Here is a 14105-nt window from a genome sequence, read left to right as displayed (position 1 = left end):
CAGAGTAGTCCATCTTTGTTCGTAAACCATGTTATTGTTCACTTCATATGCACGTATCCTGCTGTTGTTGATGTGGGAGCATATTGAAATGTTTTATGTTGAGGCAAAAAAAAAGTAACTTCATTTTGTATTCTCTTCTGCAGGCCTGTCCGTGGTCAGTCTTGGTTAGAAGTTTTTGATTATGTTTCCCCCAAATAATTACCCAACAGCAGATGTTAGCCATCAAGTAACTATTACAGCCACTGGTGTTTGGACCTCAGTCACAATTTGAAGGTTCTGGGAAGCAGCTTTGTGCAACACATCTACCTCTCTACTGACCAGTCAAAGACGATTCACATGCCATTGTCTGTGGGAATGACCAGTGATCCCTCCTCCTTCCTCCTCAGTGTGGATCCTGTATGGCCTGTTACAGCACTTGCCTCATTCTGCACCGAGGCTGGTTGTGACCACAGCCTTCTTCATGATGTGTCCTCCGGGGGAACCACTACTATCCCATTACTCCTAACTTCCCTAACCAGACTGCTGTCAGCCAGATGGTGATCACCAGCTCAGACCGGGGGACATCAGTGGATATCTTCCTCTCAGGGGAAGTGCTTTTTGAAGGCAATGTGTATCCCAGGGTTAGTGTCCTTCAGTTATATATAGGGGTGCTGCAGAGTGTTTACCTCCAGAGCAACTCCAGCCTCTCTGGCTCAGAGTTGATCTCTAAAGAAGCTGTAGGTGTAGTGGGTGGTTTTACCCGCTCCAAACAGACACTTGGGGATTGCTTGTATTTGCTGAACTGAAACAAGTGACACACTGGAGTTTTGATTACATTAACCCTCCCTTGGTAACCACAGGAATGAGTTCTAGTTTTTTGTTAGCAGTTTTTTTTGGCTGCTGTCAACGCTGACCTGGACGTCACCGCCAGTACTGGGCCAAAGAACGTGTCTCTTGTTTGTGGCATTATGAAGGTCATCCCGTGACCTCAGATAAAATCCACATTACTAGTGACAGTCCCCTTCAAGTTGTTTACTTCAGATGTGGCAATGCACAACGTTATTAAACTCTAACCGTACTGCCATCTGTTGATGATATCTGCCAGACTTTACCTGTGTTTGATTCAGGCGATATGAGTGAGCAGCAAGATAACAGATCTCACGCAGGGGATTTAAAATCTGGTATTATATTCTCCCAGAAGCCCAACTTTGCTCAGCTGCCCAAATATGCAGAGTCCAGTTATCTTCCCACAGACAGAGATGTGGGACACTATCTGAGAAACATGAACAAGCAACGATATCCAGCAGTGTGTGAGAAAAGTGTGTATTCTTTTTTTTGTTGATGACATGTTGAGCATTTGATGACTGTATTAATCTGTGTAATATTAACATGCTACATATTCCTTTTTTTATTTCCGCTGCAGCTTCTTGTGAACAGCTGCACTGTGGTCACAAATGGAAGTGCTCTATCAAAGATGGAAAATCACTCAAAATATTCTCTGAATGGGGCGACTCTTATTACCGCACATTTGATGGAAGAGATTTTGTCCTGCAGGGAAACTGTAACTACACTTTAGTTCAGACAACCTGTCCAGGCTTAAACGCTTCTGTTCCACTACAGATTGCTCCAGCGTTGTCTTAGACACTGCCTTCGGCCTAACTCTACACAGTATCACTGGAAGCACCATCTCCAAATTGATGTTGGCCCAGAACTGTATGGAGTCATGTGCGGTTTGTGTGGAAACGCTAGTCGCAGTTCCTCAGATGGCATCATCAATAGCACAGAATTTTACTCTCCCTTGGGTGGTGAACAGTGATGCACGCTACTGTATTGAAGATTGTGTTGGTGGTGTCTCATGTCCAGTGTGCACTCAAGGCCAAACCAAATATTTCCCTGGCATTAAAGGCAACTTTCTCCGAATTGGGTGCACTCTACTGCAGAGGAGCAGTGGACCTTTTGCAGGTTGCCACTCATATGTTGATCCTGAGCCATTTGTTCGTGGTTGTGTGAACAGCCTGTGTGTCAGCAAAGCTGCCTCTTCCATGTTCAAGATTTTGACGGCCTATACCAACATCTGCCAAAGGCTCTCGGCCAGAGTCCAAAACTGGAGAACCATATCCAAGTGCCGTGAGTTTTAATTGAATTATTATAATTATATATATTTTTTTTTGATAAGTGATTAAAGTGGTTCGCTAAAAGTATTTTGTTCTTTCACAGCTATGGTATGTCCTATGAACAGCCACTATGAGATCTGTGGTTCGGCCTGCCCTGCTACCTGCGGTAACCCAGAGGCCCACAGTAATTGCTCCCTGTCCTGTGTGGAATCATGCCACAGGGAGTATCTGCTGAGTGGTGGGGAGTGTGTACCACATAGCAAGTGTGGTTGTCCCTACCAAGGTTGCTACTATCACCCAAAGGAGAACTTCTGGATGGACAAACACTGCTGGGAGAAATGTGTCTGCCAGCCGAGCTCCAAGAGGGTTATGTGTGCTCAGTCTCATTGCCAGGATGGAAACGTGTGCAAAGTTAGGAATGGAGTCCTGGGCTGTTACAAGGAAGGGCCTGGGATGTGCATAGCCAAAGGAAATCTTCATTATACCACCTTTGACGGGCGTAACTTCGATGTGTATGGCAACTGTACTTACCTACTCGCTTCTCACTGTCCCACCTGGGGGGACCAGGGAAACTTTAGTGTCGCGGTCCAGAACCAGATGGAGGATGCTACAAATGTTTCCTTTCGTCGTGTTAAAATGATGTCTCCAGTTATGATCGGAGTAACAGAGTTGTGGTAGGTTCATTTATTTTCCACTAGACAGAGTAACGTTTTCTCCACTTGCAATGTTAACATTACTCCACTCGTTTCAGGTAAATGGTCTGCTACTGCGTCTTCCATCTGTATTGAGCAAAGGCAAAATAAAGCTCTATGTGACTGGACTGTCAAAGTGTATAGCGACTGACTTTGGCGTTGTTGTAACAAACAGCTCTGATGTCCTGACTGTTCAAGTGTCACGGATCTACTCAGGTAATCTCTGTGGCCTGTGTGGCAACTTGAATGCTGTTCCAGAAGATGATCTGATGCCTGATGACGAATCTGATATTTCTCGGGCTGTTAAACACTGGCAAACCAGCAGTGAACATGAATGCGTGGATGTGCCTATGAACACAAAAGGGTGCATTTCACAAGATTTGTCTCTCTATAAAGAAAAAGATTTCTGTGCAAGGTTACTGGATACAGAGGGAGCCTTCCAGAGCTGTCATGAAACGGTTGATCCAGAAGATTTCTACAATAACTGCGTTCATGACCTCTGTTATCGTGTCCCATTCTGTCTAGCTGTTGCTGTGTGTCAGGAAATGGGAGCTATAGTGGATAAATGGAGGGCTTCCAGCTTTTGTAGTGAGTAACTATGGTTAAATGCATTTATTTATTTTCAATGTGTACAAAATAGGAATATTTCAATGAAATTATTATTTTATTTTTCTCCTTCGTAGATCTCTCCTGTCCACCCAATCGTGACTACCGCCTGTGCTCCAGTCACATGACTGACTGTGTAGAAAACCCAAGTCCTCGAGCAGCGAAATGCAAAATGGGCTGTTTCTGCAAACCTGGGTTTTTGTGGTGGGGGATGTGTACCAAACTCTGAGTGTGGCTGCATTCACGATGATGATTACTATGAAATCCATGAGAACGTCTACCCCGATGAGCACTGTCAGCTGCGCTGTCTCTGTGTGGGCCGCAACAGAGTACAATGTACCAACCACACATGTCCAGTTGGAACAAAATGTGCCATCAAAGATGGCCAGAGGACATGTCATGCGTCACAACCTGTTAAATGTTCAGTCATGGGTGGCAGACACTTCAGGAGCTATACGATGGACATAGCTTTGACTTTAATATGGGAAGCTGCCGTTATGTTCTATCCCAAGCTTGTGACGAGGAATAGTCTGACCCCGCTGTTAATATCCAGCAAGGACAGCTGCACCTCAGGGTCCATGGAGTGAACATGTCTTTGGAGAACGACCATTTGGAAAAAGTAAAGGTAAGCAGTTGCACATTCAAAAACGCAAACTGTTAAGTTTGCCTTGATTTTAACTTTAACGTTCAAATTTTCCAGATTGATGGTGTTGTGAGGGGTCTTCCTGTCAAGCTGGATCACATGGCAATACTGCATTCTGGCTTGCTGACTCGTGTTGTTATAAAAACAGGGGTTGTTGTCACTTATGGAGGGCCTGATCTGATACAAATAGTGATTCCTGCCTCCAAAATGTGTGGCTTGTGTGGAAAGATCAGTGCTGGTGCTACACATGACAAACTCGGCTTAAATATCAGCCTTGCAAGTGATGTTTCCACTTTTAGATCTTCCTGGTCACTTTCAGTAACTGGAACGAAGTGTTCTGAAGAATGTGATCTCTCCTCAGGCTGCAACTCTACCTTGGCAGCTGAATTTGCAGCTGATAACCTCTGCGGCATGCTGCTTGATCCTGCAGGATCATTTTAGTGGATGTCACGCCACTGTAGACCCTGAGCCCTTCTTTCAGAAATGTGTGAATGACTTGTGTATGTCTAATGGGAATAAAGATTTGTTTTGCAGTAGTTTGAGAGTGTACACTTTTGCATGCCAGGAGGCAGGTGCCAAGGCCAAACTATGGAAGGGTGAGAAGTGCTGTGAGTGTTATCAATCTTGACTTTATTTTTTGTACGTGTTTTATCAGTCTTTTGTGGTGTGCCAGTGCATGTAAATCATACAGGTCTGCACACATGCTTCTCTTGTACGTTTCGAACTCTGACAAGCTATATACAACGAAGTTGACTGATTGATGTACAGTAAGGAGAGCTAGACTATGAACCCATTTTTTTTCCCTCCCACAGCACTCTCATGCTCTTAAAACTCTCACTACAATATATGTGTCAGTGCGTGCCCCGAGTCCTGTGGTATTCTATCAGACATCCCCTGCCCGTGGGCCTGTTATGAAGGATGTCAATGTGAGTCTGGATACATGCAGAGTGGAAATGATTGCATGAAAGCTGAGAAATGTGGTTGCATTTACCTTATGCACTGCTATGAAGTGAGTAGCTGTGATTTAGCTTACACCAACTATCATATTCATTTTCAATTCATCCCGGCTATTCATTCATGATTTTTCTTAATCCAGTGAAACCATCTATATTTAGAATGTGACCTGAACATTGTAGCATTGTTTGACTTCAGATAAACCCATTGGTTCATTGGGGGGTGTTTTACCAAATGGACATAAGCCTGAAAGTGAATATCGTATGACTATTCACGTACACTGGGCATACGGGTGCCGGTGTAAACAGGAAGTAGATTGGTTGCTTGGTTACAGAAAATATGACAAAGTATTATAGCAGTCTTTAATAATGAAAGGTAGTGCTTGATACTTAAAATCTTTCTCTATAAACTCAAACAGACACATTTGGTGAAAAGTTTTTGAAGTTTTATTTTTCAAACTTGGTTACAACGCTGCAGGTCTTTCTCTCTTTACATTTTCTGTGTGGACTTCACAATTGTTGTGCAGAACAAAATAAACATGAATAAGAAATAGACAGTCCTCCATTTTGTGTCCATCGCCTTCCTCAAAGTCGCAAACGGTGACTTCAAACGTCCGCTCCTTGGGGTGATCACACCCACCGCTGGACACGCCTTCCGCTAATCGCTCCAATAACGGCTTGCTTCTTCTGCATGTCGACCGTAGTAGATTTCTAAAATTAAATTCAGCATTTGAAATAACTGCACAACAGCTGCAAGTATAGACAAGGTCAGCAACACCTGTAATCCGTTATCCATGTTGAATCAACCACTGGTAGACGATCGATAATCAAGGCTTCCAGAAAAAGGTCACGTGATAGCGGCCTGACAAATCAGGGAAGGACACGTCGTAACAGCTAATCAAGTAGCAAACACGGGTGTCTACATCATCGTTTTCAAACTTCTCCGGTTCCGCTGTCCACACTATGAGGTAACCCCGGAGTTTTCAAAGTTATCCGTCCTCGGTAGCAATTTTAATCCGTTTTCAGTGCTCTAAAACTCCAGCCTAGTGTGGACGCTCGGTGTAAACGTAGCAAAAGATATGCATTTTAAAATGGAAACTTAGTAGTGTGGACATGGCCTTAACCCTTGTATGGTGTTCGGGTCTGTGGGTCCCGTTTTCATTTTTCATCAAAACAAAAATAATATGATTCACTATTTTTTCAAACTCAGACTTATTGGCCATGGCTCATTTTCTGCGAATAACATATATTGGACAAAATTTTCATTGACCGCACACTGTAACCCCCCCCCCCCCCTACACATTTATATTACATACAGGGTGTTCGGGTCCACTGGACCCGGGCTAATAAAAGTGTGGAAATTGTAGGTCCTGTGTACCTTCAGTCTGTCCTCCTCGTGTCTGGGCCTGCTGTAAGTGTGTGTGTGTGTGTGTGTGTGTGTGTGTGTGGACATAACATCACATGCGACAATTTTTTTACATCGTACAAGCTGGGACAGGAGCTCCTAAAGAGGAAGCTGACCATGGTGGGAACGATGAGAAAAAACAGGTCTGCGCTCCCTCCTCAATTGCTGCCTACAAAGGACAGGCCTATCAACTCGTCCAAGTGTGTCTACATGGCTGACACGTCCCTGGTATCCTATGTGCCAAAGAAAACCAAGAATGTGGTACTCATGAGTACACTGCACAGGGATGGAAGAATCTGTGGCCTGGAGCATCATAAACCAGAGATAATCATGGACTACAATGCCACAAAAGGAGGGGTGGACAACATGGACAAGCTGGTGTCTGCCTACAGCTGCAAGAGGAGGACCCTACGCTGGCCACTGGTGATTTTCTTTGACATACTGGACATCTCGGCGTACAACGCCTTTGTCATCTGGATGGCATTGAACCCAGAGTGGAACAGAGGGAAGCTCCAGAGGAGACGCCTCTTTCTCGAGGAACTTGGAAAGACACTGGTGAAACCACAAATCCTGAGAAGACAGCATGTTCCGAGAACCTCAGCCTCTGCAGCCACCGTGAGGAGGATTCAGGAGGACAATGCTGGTGCCCCATCCACCCAACCTACAGAACCACCATCTGCAGAGCCTGAGGTATGTGTGTGATGCTGTTGCAGTATATGTTTGACACTCATACCTTGCGAGACAGAGGTTTTAGTAAAATTCATGATCTTTTCATCATTCTAGGTTGCGGCCGGCAGCAACAAAAAGAAACGCTGCGAAGTGTGTGGACCCAAGACGGACAGAAAGACGCAATATACATGCATCAAGTGCAAGAAGTACATACGCAACACACACACAGTAAAACTCTGCCACTCATGTGTTGAATAGGCTGGTGTTGTGTAGGCTGGTATGAAAAGGCAATGTGTTCAACAATGTAATGTGTTCAATGTAAACTGTGTGTTGTGCTGTGTAAAATGACCTGATTACTCATGAAATTCAATGAAATTCAAATAAATAAAAGTCAATAGTTATGAACAACCTTGCTTCATTTGTAAATTTGTTGAATTTTGTCCACTCATATCTTGATTATAATTGATTTTCTTGATTTTATCAAAAAAAAAGTAGCACTTTAATTCGTAAATGTGTTATAACAAAGTTAAAGGGCAAATATTAACCATATTTGCTGTTTATATTGCTTCTAATTGGGATGAAGAAAACATCTGTTGAGTATTTTAACATAAAATTGTTTGATTATGTTGAATTAAAAACCCAAAAATACAGCGGGTCCAACAGACCCACAACACCTGCTGAGGAAGAAAAAAATGAACACCATGCAAGGGTTAATATTATGACTCATTCATGTTTTGGCCAACGTACACACCTTACCAGTGCATGTGACATGACTAATCACAAAATACGAGGCCTTTGTGTTTTCCTGTGTTGTTTGTCTGTATTGGTGTGTGTGTATGCGTGTGTGTTACGCAACTGTTCTCTAAAACAGTGACTCACTGTTCTCTGTAGATCGGGGAGATGCTGGGGGGTGCTGTGAGTGGTGTAACCGCTCTGCCGCTGTCAGCATCATGCCCCGAGAGAGCTCCACCCTTCTTAAGAATACTTGGGGCTGTGCAAAGAAAGGTAAGCTCAGCTGGTTCTCCTGGGTTGGGTAACATTTCCTGAAAGGCTAACTGTCACTGAGCTGCACCATGCAACATTAATTGGTTTTGCATTATCAAATGAAACTTAAATATTCTGCTCGGGTTGTTTTGCAACTTCATGGCACACAGGTGTTTTCTCAGTGTCCTGGAATTGGTCCAAAATGAGGTTAAACCGCTGCTCCTTTTGAATAGTTTGAATGTTCTTGACTTGTTATTGCAATGCTTGTCAATCAGTGTAAGCCACCACTTATTATTTTACTTGTCCTCCACAGAATGTGATGCGTCACAAATAGTTTGTGTACTTCCTCTTTAAATTAAGCAGTTTTTTTTACTCTTATGAAGACAGAATATTTGCACTTCAACTCAAAACTCAACACATTTACTCATGAACCAAAACTGCAATTAATCTGATACTGACTCCCCTAATTCTTTCAGATATTGATTATAAAATGGTGAGGCTTGTGGTGTCCAGAGCCAACCTCGGCAAGCTCAGTGTTGGATACTGGGAGGCGACCACTTCTACACATTTGATGGAAAGGTGTTTGAATTCCTAGGAAACTGTACCTACACTCTGATCCATTTATTGAAGGATCGAGGTACAGAAACACAGGACCACCAAAGAGGCTTCCTCTCTTAAAGCTATTCATGTTGACGTGGCTAAAGCCAATATTACAATCTACAGAGGGGAACAAGGCCATGCTTGGGTAAGTGTGAATTAGGACATGCAAACAGTCACATCACCGTTCTAGCCTCACTGTCAATTTGTGATTTAACTGTTTAATTACACGACGCTTTATGGTTTTTCACAATGTAGATGCACCTGATAAACAACACATTTTCAACACAAAATTAGATGAAAAAATTAGTTCTATACATCTCTCCCCAGATAAATGGCGAGAAAAGGCTACCTGTGACTCTACAGTTTGGACTTGTGAAGATTTATCAGAGTGGCAGGTTTGTTGTTGTGGATACTAGTCTGGGCATCCAAATTAAGTATGACTGCTCTCATTTTGCCACTATCCTCCTCTCTCGTAAAACTGAAGTCCTTGGTATGTGTGTGAATAATAATGCCATCAAAGATGACCTCAGGACTCCACTCCACAGGGTGAGCCCGTTGATGCCACCACCTTTGGCTGGAGCTGGAGAGTTCCCGATCAGGAAGCTCGCTGCACAGCAGATTGTGGAGATGCATGCCCATGCTGCTGTGCCGAGCAGCTACTGGACGAAGATGTAGCCAGTCAATGGATCTCGATGCACCAGTATATTTGGTCAACACAAAATCCATTCGACCTGTGCCGGGAAGATGTTAACTACACTCAAATCGCCATAGCTGTGAACATGTTTGACCTGTGCTCTAGTAATGACACTCAGACGGTCCTCTGCCCGATCTTGGAGGCCTATGCTGCCGCCTGTCAAAAGGCCAATATCCAGATCAGAGAGTGGAGGAATAGTACCTTCTGCTGTAAGAAAATTTGCGATTTAAAATGTCTGTTGCAAACAAAAACACAATTAACTGGTTACAAGTTTCTGTGTCTTCGTTTGTGCACTTTTTCCTCCATTGTTGATCATTCTCCTCCTTTTCTATCAGCGATTTCCTGTCGGTTTCATAACGATTATAAGTCCTGTGGCTCAGCCTGCCCTGCCACCTGTGAGGACCCATTCAGTTCAAGACCCCCTGCACCCTAGCTTGTGTGGACACCTGCCAGTGTGATCCAGGGTTCATCTTGGATGGTGACACCTGCATGCACTTGTCCCAGTGTGGCTGCACTCACAATGGCTACCATTACAACAGCAACAAGACATTCTGGGCTGATGAAGGATGCACTGTTAAGTGCGTTTGTGACCCCTACACCCATCAGACGCAGTGCCATTTGGATTCTTGTGGCCCTGATGAATACTGCGGTCTTCAATATGGAGTCAGAAGCTATGTCCCCCATCCACAGCAGACATGCATGTACACCAGTCATCACATAGTCACCTTTGACAAGCATGATTTGAATGGCACCTGTCGGTACCAGTTACTGGGCATACGCGGACAGAAACCAGGCATTGATGTCATCCAGGTTCATGTACAGACGGATGGACACCTAGAGTCAGCGCATCATGTCCTGGTCAATGTGAGTGGTGTGCTGGTGGAGCTAAACAGCAAAACCACTGAGAGCATAGAGGTGAGTGCTTGTATCCTCTCGTTGATTTGCATTCTTGTAATTGTCATGTCACACAAAGTCGTTGTTTACACACTGCATTGGTCATAAATCATATTATAATTAAACCAGACTTCACAGAGATTACTTTTAATGTGTTGCCCTGTGCTGATTTTCAAATGCAATTTTGGCCCCCCTACAGATTGATGGTGTCAAGAGGAACATGCCCTATCACTTCAGCCCCACTGCGCTGGCTTTCTCTCTGGTGCTGCACACTTACATCTCCACAGACATGGGCTTTGAATTGAGTCTCAGCAAAGAGGGCATAGTTGGAATTCGTCTCTCCAGTAAATATGCTAATGCCACTTGTGGTCTGTGTGGTAACTTCAACTCTGATCCTGAGGACGACCTCACAGCAAATGGCCCAAAGGAGCGTCTCAGTCCCGAGCACTTTGGAAAAGCTTGGAGAAGTGGGCAGAATGCTTGGTGTGTGTGGAGGGCTGTCTAGGAGGAAGTTGTCAAAAATGTTCATCTGAGCGTCTGGCCCGCTTCTCTGACCCGGAGGATTGCAGGAAGATTTTGGAAGTCAATGGACCATTTAGACACTGTCATGGCAAAGTGGACCCCTCCAGCTTTTACAAGTGTTGCGTCAGTGACCTGTGTCTTCATGGAGGTCTCCAGCCTGTACTGTGTCACTCCCTGGCAGAGTACACTGCTGTCTGCCTTTCCCACAAGGCTACAGTTTATGCATGGAGGAGTCCTGGATTCTGCTGGAAGTGTTAATGTGCTCACAGCTCTGTTGTGCCAGTGAATTCAATTAATATCCTCTACACTTGTAACTGTGCTGTTTGGAGTTCAGCATCATTGCACACCAAATGAAATATGGAGAGTTTGCAGATGCCTGTGCAAGCATACAACACTTCATCATGTTTAGATTGTTGATATTGATCACGCAACATGAGGGAAAGAATATGGAGATTATGTGCATAAAATCAGGTGTACGCCTGTAAGTTCTTAATGTCAAGTAAGTTGTTTTCCCTTGTTTGTTTTTTGAAAGTATTGAGGCCATAACCTTCCAGGGGCTATTGGACCACTAGATGGTACTAATGCATCACTGGTCAACCCTAGCCCTTTCCAACATTTTCATGTTTTCATGGCCTTAGTGACTGACGTGTCTCTGTATCTCTACAGACTCGTCCTGTTCCTCCAGTACAAGTTACAACATGAGTTCTGCCTCTGTTCACCTCTGCCTCGGCTGGCAGAATAACACAGTAGAAATGCCTCGAAACATCGGGGACAACTGCCTCTGTGAAGTAAGTTTAGTTCACAGTATCAGCCTCTGTGTCGACGCAGAAAGCTGCGGCTGCTTTCACCATGGAGAATACCTCAAGGCAGGAGAGGAGGTGTCTACGTGTGAGAAAAGCTGTTTATGTCATGCTGGGGGACACATGACTTGCCGTAGTGTCTCCTGTGGAGTAGAGGAGTGTAAGCTTACTAGGGGAGCTCAAGGTTGCCACCCCAAACCCAAAGTGGCACACTGCTCTGTTGACGGATCCCAATACACCACGTTTGATGGACAGGCATTTGAATTTCATGGTTCATGTAACTACACTTTGGTGCAGACGTGCCTCAATAAACTGGATGCGGAACCTGTTTTGATAGCACAGGGCAACCACAGTGAGGGCAGGCAGATCTACTTGCAAGTCAACAAAATACATTTTAAGACGTCAACAGCTTTTCCTGGAAGAATTGAGGTAATGATTTCACAGCCTTCAACAATATGTATTATTAATCTCCTAGCATGCACTGGAAAGGAATTGTTCACAGCATACACAAACTGATGTATATTATGTTTTTAAACTTGAATTATTTCACCCAGATAAATGGAGTTTCCGAGAACCTGCCGTTCTCCCAGAGTAACGTCACTGTAAATCAGAAAAATGGATGGCTAACCATCAAGACCCCACAGTCAGTTGAGCTAATATCAGACCTGCAAAACCACATTATGATCAAGATCCCTGACGTACCACCAGACAACGTGTGGTCTTTGTGGAAACTCGAATGATAATCCCTCATATGACCTGCAGCTACCCAATGGCACCATGCTCTCTGATCCTTACATTGTTGGGTCATCATGGAAGTTTGTTTGATTATGAAACATCCTGCAGCGACACATGTGACGGCACCTGTCAACTCTGCCTCTCCCCCATGCACGAATACACTTCTGAGCAGTACTGTGGCTTTCTCACCAATCCTGTTGGGCCGTTCTTCCCCTTTCACCATTTAGTGTTCCCACAGAGATACTACTCCCTCTGCATGGAAAACCTTTGTGTTGCAGAGGGCCGACGCTGGGCCCTGTGTGATGCACTGTGGGCCGATGATGCAGCATGTAAGAAGGCGGGAGGGATAGTTGACCTATGGACAAACGCCACAGGCTGTGCTAGGTCTTCAGGTAATTAAATGCAGTAAGATATCATACTAATTAAGATGCTTTTATTTGACAGCTTATCAATGTCCTGAATTTAGCCAGTGCGCCAATGCTTGCTCCTCACTGTGTCCTGGCATTAGCCAAGCAGTGTAGTGCCCCAGATACTGTGAGGAAGGTTGCCAGTGTAATACTGGACTCCTTTACGACGGCCGTGCCTGTGTACCGGCAGAGCAGTGTCGCTGCGTACAGGACGGGAGAAGGTTTAATGTCAGAAGTAAACGCAGCTTTTTCCTACACATTTATTAATTACACCATTGCGGTTTGCAATGTTAGCCTACTACCTCTTCTTCAATAAGCATATTCCAATATTTTATTGTCATCTTTCATGTTCTATTTCCAGGCTTCTGAGAGCAAACTGCTACTAAACTGTACTGTTAACTGCACCTTTGGGCCTCCTCTTGTCTGCGAGCAATACTCATGTCCTGCAAAGCACAGTTGTAGAGTTTCAGATGGAATCATTTGAATTGAAGAACCATGTTTTTAGACACTGATTTTACTTTTCATGTTGTTGAAACTAAATTGAGTGTACTTTTCTTTTTGGCTCCTTTATCGTGTAACTGCGATAAAGGAGAATTGACCTGCACACCCATGGAAAACTGTTCAGTAAAGGATGGCCTTGCCTTGCAGTATGGGGTGTGCCAAGTGTTTGCTGGCTTTGGCTACATCACTTTTGATGGTGTCATTCTGCCTCACCATGGAGCTTGCACTTATGTAGTGTCAGCTTTATCCTCAAAAGCCTTGCATGACTATACTCTGCTACTTAGCTTTGAAAAGGACTTGAATGACACATTCAAGATCAGCAGACTAGTATTTAATTTGTGCTCAATGGAAGTGTCGATTGATCCTGAAACTATATGGAAAATACAAGTAAGTTCTACAATCTGTATTCATTTGTGATAAAGATAGGTTTCATACAATTTTTGCATCCTTAAAATGTCCTTGTGCTTTCAGGTAAACGGAGAAGAACGCAGAGTGCCTTTTTTAACGATGGAGGACTTAAAGCAAACCAAGTGGGCAGCAGACTAATTATCGTCACACCATCTGGGTTGGGGATTGACTTTTCCTCTACCCAATACCTCAGGTTAACTGTGCCACAGGTATACGACGCCACAGCTTCGGGCCTCTGTGGGAACTTCAATGGGGACAAGTATGATGACATGGAACTGAGAAATGGTCACCTTGCAGAAAGCTTTGCAGAACTCCTGGGCAGTAGTAGCTCCTGGACAGAATTGCACTGAGGTCTGTGGGAGAGAATGCAATGAGTGCAGGCCTTCCCAACGAGAACACATGGTCTGTCATATGCTGTTGATCAACAGTATAGCGTTTCACCGCTGCTGGAACAGTGGTGTGGAGTGTGATATTTACACACTTATGTGCATCAGGGCAG

General features: G+C 44.2%; 1 pseudogene across 1 annotated transcript; it reads left to right on the top strand.

Moving 5' to 3' along the window:
* The first annotated feature begins 354 nt into the window (after window positions 1–354).
* On the top strand, window positions 355–13956 carry LOC306782751 (IgGFc-binding protein-like; annotated as a pseudogene). The gene is made up of 20 exons: window positions 355–725; window positions 1178–1298; window positions 1403–1610; window positions 1994–2106; window positions 2197–2767; window positions 2845–3373; window positions 3469–3823; window positions 4396–4630; window positions 4865–5043; window positions 6477–7082; window positions 7953–8066; window positions 9302–9548; window positions 9675–10254; window positions 10433–11008; window positions 11422–11933; window positions 12110–12370; window positions 12757–12925; window positions 13059–13155; window positions 13670–13728; window positions 13816–13956. The product of its transcript is annotated as an IgGFc-binding protein-like (transcript).
* Window positions 13957–14105: the final 149 nt, after the last annotated feature.

Source organism: Melanostigma gelatinosum (assembly GCF_949748355.1).
Source record: "Melanostigma gelatinosum genome assembly, chromosome: 9".
Lineage (NCBI taxonomy): Eukaryota > Metazoa > Chordata > Actinopteri > Perciformes > Zoarcidae > Melanostigma > Melanostigma gelatinosum.
Note: the sequence above shows the minus strand (reverse complement) of the source record. Positions and strands in the feature narration are given on the sequence as shown.